A 20,098-nucleotide genomic window follows, 5' to 3' on the forward strand; every position below is an offset into this window, starting at 1 on the left:
AATTAAAAGTGAAAATGAACTATAGTTGAGGGGTTGTAACTAATTGATTGTCTCTCAAATGCCTTGTGGTATGCTATATGTTGTGATCACTGACTGCTCTTAACATGGGAGTTTAGCCCATCCGTTCGAGCATCTTCTTTTATGAAAACCTAGTTTTCTTGGAAAATCTATTTGATCTTAGGAGTGCTTTCTTCCTATGATCTATTGATGTGTGTCTCCTATGTTATTCGTTGAGTGATGAACCAAGTTCTTCTATCTCACGGATTCATCTAGAGTGGTGATTGTTAGTTTTTATGATTGAAAATTCATGAGCAAATACTTAGTAATGCACTTTGTTTAAATTCTTAGTAGCAATTTCTAAAATGCCATTAATAAATAGTATTATGTCATGATACTAGCACTTTTACTTTAGTGCTGATAGAGTTGATGTTTTAATAATATTTTGATCTTTAATACTGCTATAGCTAGATTTAGCAGCACTTTTATCCCTAGTGAAACAATAAAGATAACTCCAACCAAAACGGGACTACAGACAGCAATGATAGTTTGATAGTTAAGCTACAAGCTGTAGCTAACTCAAACAAAACAACAAAAAATATCATAGAAGATTTACTGATTATTTTGTTCTCACCAAAATTCACATAAATATCCAAATGAGTAATATTATACTTTATCAAGTAATCAATATAGACTAAAAACTCACATGTGCTTGCTCTAAATCATTGATATTATATATGACCAATATAATTCATATTTCCAAAATAAAAATTATATAATCTAAAAGATTTCCACACTTTATAAATTTACCTTTAAGGATATCGAGTTATGCTATTATTTAACACATCTATTCATGTCATCAAGTCTATATGAAAATTGACAATATCATATAAATCAAAAGGTTAAATATAATCACTTCCCTTTGCACAATCACATTACTAAATTTTTTCAAATCAATTCTCAATCTTAAAATCATGAAACAATCTTAATATCAGGAATTTCATCTATATAATATTCTCATTCAAATATCATTCTTCCTAATTTGTATCATTTTCTTATTCTATAATCCTAATGTATCAATCATTATTAAATCATATAAAAATACAAAATATAATAATTCAAACCTAAGTTAAAGTATCTCCAAATACTCATAGTCAAATATCATTTTTTATATATCCAAGATATAAGATTCAAATCCTCAAATATAATTCAATTAGATGAATTTATGAAGTAATAATCCAAAAATAATTTCAATTATCTTCAAACATCAAAAATTAAATCTCGATCACTTTCTAGAAATGAATAAATCTTCAATGGAATACTATACCACCAAATCCAAATATAGTCATCTGGTTTTTATTTATCTCGATAATAAATTTAAATTCAAACTACTAAATTATAATAGATCAATGTATCCATATCATCATCATAATAAAGCAAATAAGTTATCTTCTCACAAACATCAAAAATAAATATATATTCCACGCTTCACTAGCTACTTTGATAATCACATACTATATTGATCTAATTATCTAACTTAATTAATTTTATAAGAAAATATTTGTCATGAAAATCTTGACTAATTAATCTAAAGGACTCTGAGTACTAATTCTCCGCAATAAGTCTACTAGGTAGATTAAAATCTAGGCTTTGATCATTCTATTACGCTCTAAATCTAGAAACATGATGACCGCAAATCTCTAGGATAAAATATGAAGAAAACACGATAGACCAAATAATAATCAGATTTAGATTGACATAACGAAAATGGTACACAGCCTTCAGAGTCCTTACTAATCAGCTTCTTAAATTTTTTGCAAATCTTCATAAGCTAAATGCCTAGCAAGTAATACATTCTACTAAGAATATGTCTAATGATAAATATCAACATATGATATATACAATAGCAGAAAATGGATCATAATGATACATATAAGTTGTCTTGAAAAACAAATAATTTTCTTGTCTCTTGTACTAAATTTCAAAATCCAATATATACTAAATTGAATCACAAATTATTTTAGCTCATATTGAATAAATGGATAGAACAATATTTGATCTCTATAAAAGTGTACTATCATAAAAATTAAATTATAATCAGTCATCGATCTCTACGTACTATAATAAAAACTTGCCAAAACTAATAAAATGCCATATTATCTCTTTAATTATTTTTCTGACTTATGGCCAAATCGCACTACTAGTCACTATCAGGTTGGCACATGAAACTTTTCTAGATAGCCAATATGTCTAGAGTCACAGTTTTAGGTACTCCATAGTGCCCTACCAACTTTTTATCTAGCCGTTGAGTAAGATTAGAGTCACTTGCATAGCAACGTTATATTCCAAGAATCTTTTCTCTAGACTTATCTTCTTGAAAATAAATTGGGTTTCAGATCTCATTTTATTAGTATTCAATTATACTAATTCATTTTGAATCTCATATATCATATTTCTCTATTATCAAAATTCTCAATTCTTAATACAATTTATGCATGAATAATCCATAACTCCAAATATTATTATTTTCTAATATATATATATATATAGATATATGTGTGTATTAATCATTCTTAATAAGTCAAGAAAACATGAATAAATAATAATTTACTATTTGATCTTATAAAATTTCACACCACAAAAATAATATTTTATTTATAATCAACATTTCAAAATCTTTCTTTGTATAAAGATAGAAAATAAAATATGTTAGCATAAAGATTTCCTCTATTACTTTCTGAAAATAAAATATAATATTAAATATTTTAAGAAATCCTAAATTCCTCTAAATTGAAATATTTCCAATTTATATCTTATTTTCCGAAAATAAAATAAATATTAATTATTTTCAAAATTCAAAACTATAAATAACAAAATCTTTTTTTATTCCAAAAATAATAAATCTAAAGTTTCTATGAAATACAAATAATCTTAACATTTCTAATTCTTTAATAAAATCCTTAAAACAATGAATTTCTTAATTTTTCTATACATGTTGCATAATTGACATGATCATATCATAATTTTTATCTCATAAAATTAAACAGAATAAGAATAAAATAAAAGAGATATTTTTAATTCGTCAATTCTAGTTTAGAATAATAAAAGTTTAAAAAAATATGAGTCGTAATTTGTCTTGATTGTTTAAGTGGAAAATAATCTGATTTTCGTATCCTAATCGTAATCTGCACGGATTCTAATGTGCTCCATAATTGCCTTCTCTTTTATTTTCTTCTTTTTGATATGGTAAGCTCTTTTTTCATCTATTATTTATTCTCTTCCCTCTTTCTCTATACACGTATTTATCTCCTTTTCTTTTCTTTTTCTTTTTCTTTTTCTTTTTCTTTTTCTTTTTTCTCATTAATCTCTCTTAAGAATAATCTCCTTTTTTTCCTCCTAATCTTGGTCCTGTAGCATGGTACAGTGCCGCTCCTACCTTCTCTCTTAAAATCTCATCTAGGGTGTTTTTTTCTTAGCCCCTCTTTTTATAATTAAAAAATATATAATAAGAGTCTTATTAGAATAGGGATTCTAATACCTTAAAAGATATACCTAAAAGTTTAACATACTTTAATCTGAATCCTAAAATATAACACTATGCCAAAATACATTTTTCCCAATGTTTATTTATAGGCGTATATAATAAATGTCAGTATAAATTATTATTTATCGGTGCTTAGAATTACACGCCAATAAAAATGTTCAACTTACGATACCCATCACTTTTCCTAGCATATATGGTGAAACTTAAATAAATGTTAGTAAAATTCAGAGACATTATATTCAAGAATATAGCGGTATTTATACAAAATGCTGGGATTATGGTGACATTTATTTCTAATGCCAAGAGAAATTATAGAATATAGCGACATTTATGTGAAATGCCAGGATAAAATATATAATATAGTGACATTATATTCAAACTCCAGGATAAATTATATAATACAATGATGTGTGCGTAGAAACGCCAGCATAAAAGATTAACTATACCATTGTTTATTAGAAACGCTGGGAGACATTTAAATAAATGAGCTCTAACAACATATTTGTCGTAGGATTGAAGGATCCACGATTTCCAAATATAATTTGGAATCAATCTCACCCGTTAATTATTTTAGAATCAATTGATCCAAATCAATTAGAGAACGCGTAGCAACCCAACCCATACTGTTAGGAATCAGATATGAAGCAATTCGTCCGTAGGATGATTATGAGATTTTAAGGGGTAATGATCTACTCCTAAAAAGGTTAAAGGCTTATGCTTCTATGGCTATGATCTACTTTTAAAAAGATAAATACAATCTAACGACTAAGGTAAAAGATAAAGATAATAAGAAATATTTGACTAAACTCAAATTCATTCCATGATTTTATCAAAAACATGTCCACTCCTATTTGTAGGAGTAAAAATCCCTAGCGGATCGGATCCACATGCAGATTATTCGATTTATTTAAAATATAAAATAAAAAAATAAAGCTAAGTAAATAACTTGACTCAACTCAATTTGACTCGACTTAACCCATGTGATTGGATCGTAACAATCCACCACGCTACACCTTATCCTCAAGGTGACTAGTTTTTCACGTTCTTGTACTCATACAACTTGTTGTGCCAATCAGTGGATTTAAGTTTGTTTTCCTTGAGTCCGCCTAGGAACATGACGTGGGCTGGTTGGCGCTTTTATTTATGATTGAGGATAAATCGGTCACAACAGTAAAAACATAAGCCTTTTCTTCGATGCTCTTCCAAGTCGTCGGGTACAAAGCGGGGCGAGATCATTTGTCAGTTAGGCTGAGCCGTCGGTGCAGGTTGAGTCGAGGCAGATGCCGTCTCTACTGAGTCGTGGGCTTGGGCCATCTTTCTTCTCTTCTCCTTGTGGATCTGGTTCAACTAATCTAACTTGGAATCTATTAGAATAGCTAAGGAAAATGCCTCAACAGAAATAGTGGGCCTCAAAGTCTTGACCTCAGCCTGAATGTCAGGCCTAAGCCCACTAGTAAAGGTACTCTTTAGGGCCGAGTTATACCAGTTAGTGACTCGGTTGCATATCCGCTCGAACTCCTCCTAATAAGCTCAAACTGTTGTTGACTGAGTCAGCTTAGTCAACATGGCCTTAAAGTCCTCATATTGGGTCAGACCGAACGGAGCACAAATCGCATCTGTAAAATCCTGCCAAGACTCAAATGGTTGAGTTTGCTCAGCTGACTGGTATCACCTAATTGCTATGCCTTCTAAGCAGAATGAGGTTAGCTGGACCTTCTGGTGGTCGGGCGTGCCATGATACGTGAAAACTACTATGCTAGATAGGTTCATTCTGACGGGTCTCCTCTAGAGAATTTTGGAAAATCAAGTTTGACGGTCCGAGCTTAGATACCAAAATATGGTCTATCATCACAAGCGAAGTGACCTCGTGGTCGAGGCTGGTCAAGTGGGTCATAGGCCCACGGTTTTGGCTCATGAAGCACCAAGGTTGCACACGTGTTTGGCTCAATATGATGACGCAAGCCCACGAGTCATTTCACCATTCATCTTCGAGCTCGTACTCGTACTCGGGGTTATGTTCATGGGTTCCAAACTGGTTTGCACAAGGTGGTCGAACCTGGTTCGCGAAAATTTAGCCTACCTTAGAAATCGTGCACTTCATCACCTTCATTCAAATAACCTAACCCTAACCCTATGGCTGAATTTGGAATTTGGCCTAGGGGCACCGCCACAAGTTTCATGAGGGGCAGCGATGACTAGGTTCGGTCGTGGGTCGCCATTAGTCAACCATTTGTTGGCCTTCGTGACGGCGAAACGACAGCAAGCGACTGTGGAAACCAATTACCAAGCTCTGACTCGAGTGGCTGCAACGGCGACTATGGCACATCGCCGACCCCCAACGGCTGCGGAAGGAGCCGTGGCCCCATTGCATAAGAGTAGTGGCGGCAGGAAGTTGAGGCGGGGCCGACCCGACGTAAGGATAGTTTCCTATGGTTGTGGATGTCGAGTTCGGCTATCCGATGGTCATCGACGGCTGCGACGACTACCACTAGCCGGTAGTCGGCCCAAGGAAGCCAACCGTGGCCGTCGGTGATCATGGTTTGCTGCAGTGATAACCATTATCATCAGCGGTCTTCCGGCAGTTGTTGGCGTGAACGGAGGTCACATCCGGGTGCAAGTTTGAGTGGACATGGCGGTAGGGGCTGATGGGGGCTAGATCTCTACCGGTGGGACTCTAGTGCTTTCGGCCCTAGCTTCCACCGCATGAGAGGAATGTGACCGTGGCCTTTGCGCTGGCGGCATGTCTAGCATGACAGCAGCGGCAGTGGGTGCCTGTGATGGTGGAGAGGCCTCCACCATGGTCGGAGGAGTCGTGGTTGCCGCAGTTTGAGGCTCCCTTCCACCTCCCTCATAGGTAGAGTTTTCTAGCCGCGGTTGGCCAGATTCCATCATGGTTGGCCAGATTCCATCATGGTTGGCGTTGCTGGCAGCACAAGTTGGTGGAGGGCGATTAGTAAGGCCTCTGTCAAGGCCTGGATCGAGTCCTTGAAGGCAGTTTAGATCTCCTTTGCGTTCTCCTTCGACTCGACCAAAAATTCTTTAAAAAATACTTTTGCCCATGTTGACGGCTCATCGTCGACAATTGCTCGTGGTGGAGGTGACGCCAGAGATACTCCCATAGGAACAGAGATGAGTTCTTGACCCTTCATGGTTGCTCCTTCCATGTTCGCCTTGGATCATGTGTTAACCATCGTCTGAGGATCGTCGGCTCTAATATCAATGTTACGAATTAATCTAGATCAATCTGTTCGTAGATGATCCTAAGATTTTGAGGGATAGTAATCTTGGAAGTTTCGAATTTAATGGCTTTAGAATGAAAGTCAATTAGGGATTCGGATGAAAAGTTATGATTAAAATAGTGGAGCAAGGTCAAAGTAGGGCAAAATAGTAATTAATCGACGTTCTGACAGTCGTCGGAGGGTGATTGACGGGCAAGGGTGGTAGTTGACGGCCGTAAGATAGGGTGGCTGCTGGTGGAGGATGGGGGCTAGGGTTTGAAAGATTGGGATGCTTCTATGGCTATGATCTACTCCTAAAAAGATAAAGACAATTTAACGACTAAGGTAAAAAATAAAGACGATAAAAATATTTGGCTAAACTTAGATTCATTGTATGATCTTATCAAACACATGTCCACTCCTATTTATAGAAGTAAAAATCTCTAGTGGATTGGATTTACATACGGATTATCTAATTTATTTAAAATTTAAAATAATAAGATAAAGTTAAGTAACTAACTTGACTCGACTTAACTCATGTGGTCGGATCATAACACATATATCCCAACTCTTGGAATATATCTTCAATTCCCAATTACTTATCATTTTCCTCAACAATTCTTCAACCTAGCCACCGTGGTAGCCTTAGCTGGTCCCATCCCTAGCCAATTATACCCCTCAATGGTCGTACCCCTCGCCGTCGTAGCCTTCCGTTCTATCGCAACCCTCGCCGATCATAGCCATCGCGGTCCGAGCCCAAGCCAGTCGCAATATTCACCAGTCCCTTGCATCTCTGTCTGAGTGTCGTGCTAAAGGTAAAGTGATGGGAAAAAAAGCTTCTTTCCTTTCCTTGGTTTTTAGGTCCATGACATAAATATTCTATGCTTGGGGTTAAGTCTTATAATCGAAGTTACTTCTCTTCAACTTCCTATTTGGTTGTCTGTAGCTAATCACATGTTTGAAGTATTATCTTATGTTTCTTATTTTATGCATCTTGGACTCAGCTGCAATGCAACTGGTAGTCCTCGTGTGTGTTTGTGTGTATCTCTCTCTCTCTCTCTCTCTCTCTCTCTCTCTCTCTCTCTCTCTCTCTCTCTCTCTCTCTCTCTCTCTCTCTAGTTCAAGCAAAATTTAATCTTGCATATAAAGCTTGCTCGGGACCAACCTAGATACCTTTTTGATATGTCTAGAAAAACTAACGATGATGATGTGGGGGTATATCTTCCTAAAGGTTTTGACAACAATTAATATACAACTAGTATCGAATTAAATGATCTTGACAATATAAGTTGGGCAAGAACAGATATACATAGTCTAATAATTAATGCACTTTTAGAAATGACAAATGCAAGAGGAGATGATCAAAATAATGATTCGCAAGTAATATACCTCCAAATGACGAGCAATCACTTCATGATTCGCAATGTACTTTATTTACCTTTCCTCTTATGAAACTATTATTATTTCAACTTTAAAAAATAGTTAATTAATTTAATATATTTATTACTTTCTAGAGAACGATGTCACTAAGAATATCAAACGTGGTAGAGGTCCAACCAGAATCCTAGAAATCTGGTCTTTGAGAGAAGGGCGAGATCAATTGATAAAAGTGCAATTTAATGAAATAAGTGGTTCGAAGTTTACTCGCTTTCTTGGTAGAATTGTTAGAAATGGTTATGGTGCTCCATTAACATTTAAAAAATAGAGGTTTAATGCCATTGGATAAAAAAGAGAGAATGTGGGACATAGTTAAGTAACCAGTTATATATAATCTCTTTTAAGTAACCTATTAATCATTGTTAAGCCTTGTCAATTATTGGAATAGTGAAAAAGGAAAGGTGATACTCTTTTAATTTATTTGCAATCTTATTTAGCTAGTTTTAAATATTGTATTAAACTTGTTTTTAACAAATATAGGCATGTTATGAGAAGAACAAAATGATTGGAGTAAAACAAACTACTACCACACTACTGGCTCGAAAAGCTTTGCTTGTATCTGTGAAAAGGTGAATTATTGTTTTATTCATTTATATTTAATATATTGCTTAAGTATTTTTCTTATGAATTATATTGCTAATATTAAAAACAGCAAAAGAAAAAGGGTGAAGATATAACGAGAATTATGATTTATATGATTACGGATGTTCATAAAGATGGTACACATTTAAGTATAGATTGTACTGAAAAATTGTGAGTCAATAATTTTCCTTTCTACTTAGATATTAATGTTGACCTTTCTCATATGCTATTCATTTTCTTCATTTCTTTATTTAAACATTAATTACTAAATAATATTAATATATATTCTTAGCCGAGATGGAAAAAATAACTGCTAACCAACTAGAGGGTGTGGAAAAAGAGAAAGATCATAATGATACTTATTCTCAAGTATTTGGTGTAGAAGAGGCGGTCGTATTTGTGGACTAGGTTTGGGGCGCAACTTTAAAAATGTAACACGAGATATACCTTCTCCTTCGTATATTTCAAAAAAAGTTATAAAGGAAAATCATGCATGACGAGAAAGAGTTAGATTTTCTTGAAAGAGTCAGTTGTTCATAGAACTTCTTCTATCAATTAATAGGTTTTTCACAACTCTATTATAGTACATTGAGCCTTGGCGCTCAATACTGATCCAGTGTAGGGTTGTGAAAATAATCTCTAGCTCATCTTAATAAGAATTTAAAATGAGTAAAGCTTGATTAATTATGTCAGACTCAAAACTAATTCAAGTTCCTGAGCATAGGGCGGCTCCGTTTATATTTATTTTATAAAATGTAAACCATCTGAGATTTAATTCAAGCTTGATTCGAGCTTGTTCAAGGAATCTAATTATCAAACGGCTTGAGCTCAAGTTCAAAATATACTCGAGATGAATCTAATCAATTCAAGATTGATATTCAAAATGGACCGAAAGCCTACTTCATGCATTGCTCTCCCAATTCTATCGTCTTTCATCAGGCTGAGAACAGAATGCATGCACAGCATGCTATTAGGATATTTCTAGACATGAGGCTCATCAAACTATGAGAAAATAAAGAGACAGAGTTATAGGTATTGATTGGAATCCTTGTGTGATTATCAGCTAATTTGCGTAATGCTGACAGTTCCTCTTCCATCTCTTAATTTCTTTCTTGCATCTCAATGTCATTTGAATCTGATTTAATTTTCTGAAACTTCAAGATTTTAAATTTACATCATTTTTTTCCATTCCTTTTCCTTTTAATTTTTTCTTTCATTCTTGTGCAAAAACTACTGTTGTATAGTTCCAAGTTTGTAGAGTTTTGAGTCATTAACATGTGTGATAGTGAGATCAACATGTTGTATAGTTCCAAGTTGATAAGCTCTTTCACTTGGTGTTAGTATAGTTATAATATAAATGCACTCGTCTGGTAAAGTGGTAACATACTGCTTGATTTGTTGTACTTGTTGAATCTCAGAATGATTCTTTACATTATTAAAATTAGTTTGACATTAAATAGGCATACAATTCCTAATTTTTAGCCTAAACAACAGCACATGATATGTGCATTTGAATTAAAAGAAACAGTTGCTAAACTACTTCCTGGAGATCAGGGATTTATTTGAACAAACTGATATGCATAACTAAGTAAACAACAGACTTAGTAAATCCCCTAGAATTAAGGACCCAGCTCCTTCAATCCCTCCCTTAAACTAATCTGTGTATCACTGATTAGTTTACTTGATGCTGAACAGACTCCAAGTTGTGTGCGAAGCTTCTGGAATGTGACAAGTTTCAATGGCTTCGCAAAAATGTCAGCTATTTGATCTTGTGTTCCACAATGCCCCAACTTGATCACGCCATTATTAACTAAATCTCGCAAGAAATGGAACCGCACATCAATGTGCTTACATCTACTATGAAACACTGGATTCTTAGACAACTTTATTGCTGAGGTGTTGTCACACAGGATAGTGGTGCTTTCTTCCAATGCATAACCTAGTTCCTTCAGAACTCTTCTCATCCAAATAGCTTGACAAGCACAAGCCACAGCTGCAATGTATTCAGCTTCTGTTGTGGAAAGTGTAACAATGGCTTGCTTCTTTGAGGACCAGGCTACTGCCCCGTCACTTAACAAGAATGCATAGCCTGAGGTGCTCTTCCTCCTATCAATATCTCTTGCATAGTCACTATCTGTGAACACTTTCAGATCTTTTGTACCTCCACGCTTATACCATATCCCATAATCTAGAGTTCCTTTTAAGTATCTTAACACCCTCTTGGCTGCCTGATGGTGTGCCTTGGTTGGTCTGGACATGAAACGACTAATAAGACTCACAACAAATTGCAGATCTGGCCGAGTGGAAGTGATATACATTAAGCTTCCAATCATTTGTTTGTAGAGTGTTTCATCAACCTTTTTTTCTTCTTCATCACAACTCAATTTGCAACCTGGAACAATGGGATTACATACAGGATTGCAGTCTTCCATTCCAAAACGTTTCAAAATGTCAACAGCATACTTATGTTGGCAAATGTGAATGCCATCAAGTGCCTGCATTACTTCTATTCCAAGAAAAAATCTCATCTTCCCAAGATCGGACATGTCAAACTCCCTTTGTATTGAAGTTTTAAATTTTTTCATCAACAAAATATCATTACCAGTATAAATAAGGTCATCAACATAAATACTGACAATGAGAAATCTACCTTCACTATTTCCTTTAAAGAATAATGTATGCTCATTTTGACTCCTCCGAAAGCCTTCTTTGATGAAATAAGTTTCAATATGACTGAACCTAGCCCTAGGTGCTTGTTTTAGTCTGTATAGAGCCTTGTGAAGTTTATAAACCTTATGTTCACTGCCCTTGATCACATACCCTTTTGGTTGTTCAATGCTTCAAACTGTGGCAAACCTCGCACCATTTTCTTGTCTTGCAATATCTTTAGACCTATATAACTTAGGTGCCCGTATCTTTCATGCCAAAGTTGAGGTAGATCCATGGAGCTTGTGTGCAAACAGTTTACAAATTGTGCTTTTGGAGATGAAGGAGCTTGAGCTACCAGTATAAACATCCTGTTTGAACTCATTTTGCTTTGAACAATTAACCCTCTTACTGGGTGAAAGATTTGACATATTCCTCCTTGAATTAGGATTGTTAATTCTTTCTCCTAGAGTTGTCCTATACTCAAGAGGTTGCTCTTGAGCTCGGGAACAAAATACACATCACTAATCACATGGGCAGCATTATTGAATACCAATTTGACATTCCCTTTTCCGGCCACTTTCATTCTAGTGTTATTTCCAAGCTTAACTGAATGTTTGAAATTTTCATTTAAGCTTAAAAACATAGCTTTGTCTCCACACATGTGATTAGAGCAGCCAAAATCCAAGAACCAGACATCATTCCTCTTTGCTTTCTGTTCCTCCACTAATGCCATTAAAAGAAGCTCTTCATCTTCATCAAACTCGGCGAAGTTGACCTCTTTGTTCCACACTGGGCATTCATATTGAAAATGTCCAAAGTTGTGACATTTATAACATTCTATAGTTGCCTTATTGAAGAAGCTTCTACCTCGACCTCGTCCTCGTCCTCTTCCTCTCATAGTTGTCCTTCCACGACCTCTAGAATTTTCCATATGGCTTACTTTTAGAGCTTGATCTTCTCCTCGATCAGTTCTCTGAAATTTTTGCTCATGAACTACAAGGGAGCTTTGCAGTTCATCAATTGAGATTGTCTCAATGTCTTTGGATTCTTCTATAGATATCACAACATAAGTGAACCTTTCTGTGAGGGTTCTTAAAATCTTTTCAACCACCTTTGAATCCGGCATTTCCTCTCCATTGCTTCTCATCTGATTAGTTATTGACATGACTTTGACAAAGTACTCAAAGACATTTTCATTCTCCTTCATTTTCAGTACTTCAAAATCTCTCCTTAGTTTTTGAAAGAGTGACCTTTTAACATGATCATTTCCTCCAAATTTCTTTTTCATGGAATCCCACACAATCTTTGTCGTGCGCCTATCAAGGATTTGCTCAAATGTTACCCTATCAATTGCTTGATAAAGATAATGTTTTACTTTGTGATCTTTCATCCTTGCATCTTCAAGCTGTGCTCTCTGTGTATCAGTGAGCATCGTACTAGCTGTTGGTTCTGCAAAACCATTCTCCACCAGGCTCCATAGTCCTTTTTCTCTGAAAAGGTTTTCCATCAGTTCACTCCAGTGGTCATAATGACCATCAAAGTGAGGAAGCTTCATCTTCTCTTCACTCATCTCTTTATGTATCACTCAAGAAAGTTGCGGCTTTCCTTTTTGCTGGCTCTGATACCAAATGTTGAATCTCAGAATGATTCTTTACATTATTAAAATTAGTTTGGCATTAAATAGCCATACAATTCCTAATTTTTAGCCTAAACAACAGCACACGATATGTGCATTTGAATTAAAAGAAACAGTTGCTAAACTACTTCCTGGAGATCAGGGATTTATTTGAACAAACTAAGATGCATGACTAAGTAAACAACAGACTTAGTAAATCCCCTAGAATTAAGGACCCAGCTCCTTCAGTACTAGTTTTTGCTATATGCTTGTTATCTTGTTCTTTGTTTTTATTCTTAATAGTCGTATATAGGATATTTGCTGTCAAGATTGTCGTTGATCTTTAATTGGTTGAAGTTAACAAGAATAGTAATTACTTGTAGTAAATCTTTCAGTTTTCTGTATGAGGCTCTCTTTCCCCCCACATTAGTGCATGCATTTGCTGGTCTTTCCCCCACATTCTCTATTATGAGCAAGAAACAATTGAAACAGAAAAAGTCGTTGATTTGCTTAAAGCCATTAATTGTAAGAATTACCCCTACATTTTATTTTGATTTGGATTTGGATTGTGACGCCGGAGGTGGTGAAGCGAATAAGGACTAGGGAGAGCTCTCTTCTGTACCCAATACTTATGTAGCCAATATATCTGGTGGATACGGCTGAGACAAGGAAAAATATATATAAAATGAAGAACTAGAATCTAGATTACAATATGAAGGGAGATTAATTACCTTCCAGTAATAGCTGAAAATCTTTTTAAAGAATGCTGATTCTATCTGTTCCTTGCTTCAGGATAGTCAAAAGCAATTCGTTTCCATCCTCTACGACTAGATGTAGAGGTGTGTTCCCTTCAAAATTAGCAGCATTCATGTTTGAATGAAAAATTACCAACCAGCTTCTATTTTCGGCGGCAACATGAAAGAAATTTCTTACTTGAGCATCAAGTAACACATATGAATCAAGTAACTCATTTGGTGATTTGTTTGGTTTGTTTCGTTGGGTTGGCCAATCTTTGTGTCTGTTGGGTCTGAGTCCAAGTCTCTTACAATTATTCAGAGCTGTCTCTGTAGGCTAAGAGGGAGGCTTATTCTAGGGCCGATGCTCTTGTTAACTGTTAGAAAATAGTGATTTTTATATTTTATATTCTAACGCTCTTTTTTTTACTTATAAGCCTAAGAAATGGATTTGATTAAATAGGTGTCTAAAGTTGAAACATTTAGATGGCCCAAAAAATGGATTTGATTAAATGGGTAGAGGTTTATATTTTTTAGCAAAGATGAGCATAACAGGATTTGAACATAAGACCTCTGGCTACCATGTTAACTCACCAACTATCCTAAAAGCTAGAATAGCCCTATCCCTATTTACTTGCATGAGTGCTTGTAACAAGTTTTCAGTCAAAAGAGGAGTTTGTTATAAATTTTTTATCATTTCTCCCATTCTTTATTTCTATATCATGTTGTAATCATTTTTTGAGGCTTAATAAATTATCATTTTGCAAAATTTTGTTAAAAAAAATAAAAAAAACTCATATAAATCAGGGCATTCTGATATCAGCACATCAATTATCTTAATTCTCTTTTTTCCCTATTTTGGTTGATTCCAAAATTCTTAATGTGGAACTGTCTATATATATATATAGACTGTCCATACCGGTTGGCACAATATGATGAAAGATTTCAATGATATCTAAAACGTATAGTAATTAACAAGAAGCTTACAGATCACTCGTTGATTCCTATCGCTATAGGTTCTTAATTCTTAGTGACCCTCGAGGTTAATCCTTCTGTCTCAGTGACTCTTGAGACGTAGTTCTTCTAGATCGGATGTAGATGCGTAGAATTATGAACAACTCAGCATATTTCGTCTAATATAGAGAAGTGATTTCTAATGGCCTCCAAAAGATGATCTCAAGATGATAGGTAGCTTCTCTATGGTTAGATTAAACCTCTTTATATACCTTTTAGAGATAAATGATAAATATTTTTTAGAGATAAGATAAGTACCTCTCAATGATCGACCCTAAAAGGCATCCCAACTCTTATATATCTTATAAAGATAATGTCAAATCTAAGTCAAATTAGTTCTCACCTAACCCCAAAATTTGCGTGGGCATTCGAATGCAGACTGAGCGTGTTCGAGCGCGGTGACTTATAGTATTAACATGCTATGAACGACCAAATATGCACGTCTGTATGTGTGAACGCCTATTAGGGTGTGTTCAAACACAATGACTTAAATGCTTCAAATCTTAAAAAATTTCAAATCAAATATTATCAAAACTTGTAGATATGCTCATATGCATATATGTTACGAACCGGCCTAATCCGATCCGCAATGGCTTTAAAACTTAGATCCTAGCTTGATAACCCTCCAATGGCTAGGTGGATGCTAGGATTAGTTCTTGGTGTGAAGGAAGAGAAATTGTTATGGATGAGAGAGGATAGAGGTTGGAAGAAGCCGACTAAAGACTTGGGCGGTGGAAGAAGGGAGGTGAGAGAGGGCGCCAATGGCTAGAGACAAAGAGAAGGAGATAAAGCTAAAGCCAATTCCAATAATAAGATCATCATCCTCATACAACTCTATGATACGATTCGGACTTCACCGATGTTGTCTCGAGCATGGATACACTTTAGGAGCATGGATACTCTATGATACAACCGACATTCGAACGCGATTGTGAACGCGGTTGTGAACGTGATTGTGAGAGTGTGCATTGTACGTTTGAACGTCGCGTTCGAATGTACTGTGAACGCCTGCATCGCGTTCGCAAATCCAAAGAAATGGGAAATAGGCGCATTCGATCGCGTGTTCGTAAATCCAGAGAAAAGTGAACTCGGTGCGTTCGAACATAATCGGGCGCGTTCGAACGCGGTCAACGAAAATGTATTATTTAAGGTTAATTTTGAATTATTTGGTTAGCCTCTAAAGAATGTGGATGGCAACCAGAGAGTCATTATTGAAGAATTGAGTTTTGCCTTGCCTCCTTCGTCTTCTTCGCTCTCGTTCTCTCAATCCCCAGCAACGTCGCTTCTAACCTCCCTCGATCGGCCAATCACCCTAGTCCCTTAGGGGTGGCCCTCTCCTCCCCCTTTTTTTAATCTATCCAATACTTGCCATAACCCTTCCATCAACCATAACCCTTCCACCACCACTTTTCACCGGTGCCACCCCATTAACGCTGGTCCTCCACCAACCACCACCATCTAGGATCTCGTGCCTCCATCCACGGATCCTGATCAAACCCCCTGATGTTTGTCTACTAATGGGACGATATCTCGAGATCCCCATATCCGATTTGTTTGAAACTTAATTTGTTGGAAAATTTCTCGAGCTACAACATATCCAAATTTCACGTCGATCTGACTGTGGCATCTTTTGGGATCTTACTACAAAGTTTCGTGCCAGATCTAGTCCAGATCAGAGAATTGGAAGAGATCAAACGTTAGCCTAAGAGGAGATCATATCAAGCTGGTATCACACCATTCCTCGGACACGCGCTTCCTATGATGACAACCAGAGTCGTAGCTGCACGGTGAGATGAGGAAGAAGAGATTCTCCAATAGAGGAGGGGAAAACGGTTGCGGGGACTTCTACCCGCAGAACCGCCCTATCTAATCGGAATACAGAAGAACCTAGTGTCCAAGCCGTGTTGAGGTCTCTTTCTGAACAAATGGTCATCAACAACCAGATGATGATGGAGATGATGCGGGAATTATGGGCGACAAGGGAAGCCATGGTGAACGAGAACGCACCATCGACTCCACGATGTGAGTCCACTTCTATGAACCCACCACCGCCGGTTCAAAATTTGCAACCACAAGAGCTAATGCTGGCACCACCCTATGGGCAGAGGCAAGCAATGATGGTTACACCAGGCCCAGTTGCAGGTGAACCTATCCGAGGAGCGAACCACTATGAAGACCACCTTGGAGATCAAAATCCATGGGCGGGGCAATACGACATGAACCACGGCGAGTTAATCAAAATCGAAGGAGGGATCATCAACCATTCATAGTGCATCCTCCTCCGGCATCCGTGGACAAATCTGGAATGAGACAACGGCATCCGTGGACAAATCGTGCGTCTTGAATTCCCCAAGTTCAAAGGTGGTGATCCGATCGATTGGTTTTATAGGGCCGAGCAATTTTTCACATACCAAGGTACGGCGGAAGAATACAATGTGACGCTTACGAGCTTCCACCTTGAAGATGCGACGCTTAATTAGATTCGAGCAGCCAATGCCATTGAGGCTATCCAAACTTGGGCTGACTTTTGCGTCGATATCACACGACGATTTGGAGTGTCGGGGTATGACTTCTCATCACAATGAAAGCATAGGCTTTTGGCCCTTCGTTCCTCCACTTGAGCAGGTGTGAGTGCTCGTCCCGGACCTCTAGATGCGTACTTTACATCTTGGGATGGCTTCAAGGGTGCTCGAGAAGGTACCACTGCAACAGCAATTCTTGGTACTCCAGTGATATTTCCCGCTACAATGGTTGGTTGAGCTTGATTGCGGCTTCCTTGGCCCGTCCAATTCTGTTTCAGGTGTAACTTCATGGCCCTATATTTGTCTTCCATAAGCACCGCATCTTCGAAGGCCTCCTTTAAGGTTCTAGGCCTTAAAGCTCTCACATTGGCTTGTATGTCTCCCCGCAACCCGGAGATGAAGGTGCTGCGAAGTTGCTGATCCGTCCATGGTGGATGACATCGGCTACTTATCCTCTCAAATTTTTATTGGTATGCCCCAACTGTGGTCTTTTGCACAGTCTCATTTGTGCCCGGGCATTGCTGCGCTAAACCGATGAGATCGGTGATGCTAATCGACAGATTGGAGGATGTGGTGGATGAGTTTGCAACTAAAAATGAAGGTGTGGCTGGAAATCAAGGAGAAGAAGCTGAAGAGCAACCCGTGGAGGACATGATAGCCGAAATCTCCCTCCACGCCTATTCGGAGACAGCTGCGCTAAAGACTTTGCGGGTAAATGGTGTAGTCAAGAAAACCACAATGAAAATCTTGATTAACACGGGGTCCACCCAAACTTTATTGACAAGAGGCTCCTTAGGAAGATTGGGCTCGAGTCGGAACCCACGGAAGGGTTCAATATAATGATTGGAGATGGCACCATCTTACGAGCGAATTTTATTTGTGGAGGTCTGGAATTGAAGGTGCAAGGCCAAACTTTCACATTGGATCTTTATCCAGTGGCCTTGCAAGGTGCCAATATTGTTTTGGGGATCCAATGGCTTCGAAGCTTGGGGCCCGTGACATTTGACTTTATAAATCTCTCCATGACATTTTAGAGGAATGACGAGAGAGTGCTGCTGGATGGAAATCAATAGCTGATTGAACTTCCAAGCGTAGGGGACACAAGTGAGCTCGTCTCTTTCTCAGCACCCACTTTTCCTTTTTTCTCAGATCTGCGGAGAGCCATCAAGCACCCACTTCCAAGCGTAGGGTACGCAAGTGAACTGGTCCGACTCATGGAGGAGCTGAGAGAGAACCCATCAAGCCACTACGAGCACGAGGAGCGCGGCGGGTTGGTACTCGAGCGTGGCCGGATCAAGGTACCCGCAGACGAGGAGCTATGGAGATTATTGATGGCCCACTTCTATGATACCCCTATGGCAGGCCATGAAGGGGTCTTACGTACCTACAAGCAGCTAGCCCAAAATTGTACATGGATAACGATGAAGTCGGACGTGAAGAAATATGTGCATGAATGCCAAACCTGCCAACGAGCCAAATCGGAGATACTCAAACCCAGCGGGCTGTTGCAACCACTGCCTATACTGGAGCATATTTGGAAGGACATCTCCATGGACTTCATCAAAGGGCTGTCGGAGGTCCGAGGACAATCGGTGGTGTTTGTTGTGGTGGATAGGCTAAGCAAATATGCTCATTTCATAGCAATGTCTCACCCTTTTTCAGCGAAAAAGGTTGCTGAAAATTTTGTTCGGGAAGTGGCACGCTTGCATGGGATGCCTAGGACGATCGTGTCAGATCGGGATCGCATCTTTATCAGCGAGTTTTGGTCCGAGTTCTTCAGATTGCAAGGGACTTGAATCAACCTTAGTTAACTTATCACCCCGAGACGGATAGACAAACTGAGGTAGTGAATCGCGGACTAGAACAATACTTACAATGCTTTGTGGCGGACCGACCAAAAGATTGGGTCAAATTCCTTCCATGGGCCGAGTGGTCATACAATACTGCTCATCACTCTAGCATCGGAATGACCCCCTTTGAGGCGGTTTATGGGCGCACTCCCCCGGTCTTGCGTACCTATGATAGTCTCGCGGCGGGAGATAGAATCGAGCTTGACTTGAAACTTGCCGATCGAGATAAAACATTGAGACGGCTCAAGATTCACCTAACAACAGCCCAAAACTGCATGAAGCAGACTCATGACAAAGGCTGGCGTGAGCGAGAGTTTGAGGTGAATCAATGGGTGTTCGTTTGAGCTCAACCGTACCGGCAGTCCACATTGAGGCCAATTTTGAACCAGAAGTTAGGTTACAAGTACTATGGTCCGTACTGAGTGCTACAACGAATCGGTCCAGTAGCTTACCTATTGGATCTACCTAAGGGAACCAGGATATATCCAGTCTTCCATGTATCGGCATTGAAGGCCCAGATCGAGCCTAACCAATAAAACCAGTTTTCTTTATCTTCTCAAATTAACCCTTCGTTTCATTGCAGATAGATTCAGAATCTGGAGAAGTCATGAATATCAAAATTGTAGATCTCAGATTGACGACCTTATCCAACTAGTTTGATATTATTTAGATATGTGTAGAATATTCTATGAATATTTTTCTGAAACTGCGCAGAGCTGAATTTAACTAATTAAATAAAATCTTAACTTACTAAGACTCTATCTAAATCAAATAACCAAATAAGATAATTAGACTCAATCCATTAAGTCTAATCTCCCATTGATGTGATTTGATCTAACCCGGTTCGCATCAATATATAAAAAGATTTAGAATATTTTATACATATTTATCAACTAAAATCCTAACAGGCTCGAAAATAATTTCAAGCCAATTTTA

This window comes from Typha latifolia, chromosome 10 (assembly GCF_019914945.1).
Source record: "Typha latifolia isolate L0001 chromosome 10, TyphaL0001v2, whole genome shotgun sequence".
In the NCBI taxonomy this organism is placed as follows: Eukaryota; Viridiplantae; Streptophyta; class Magnoliopsida; order Poales; family Typhaceae; genus Typha; species Typha latifolia.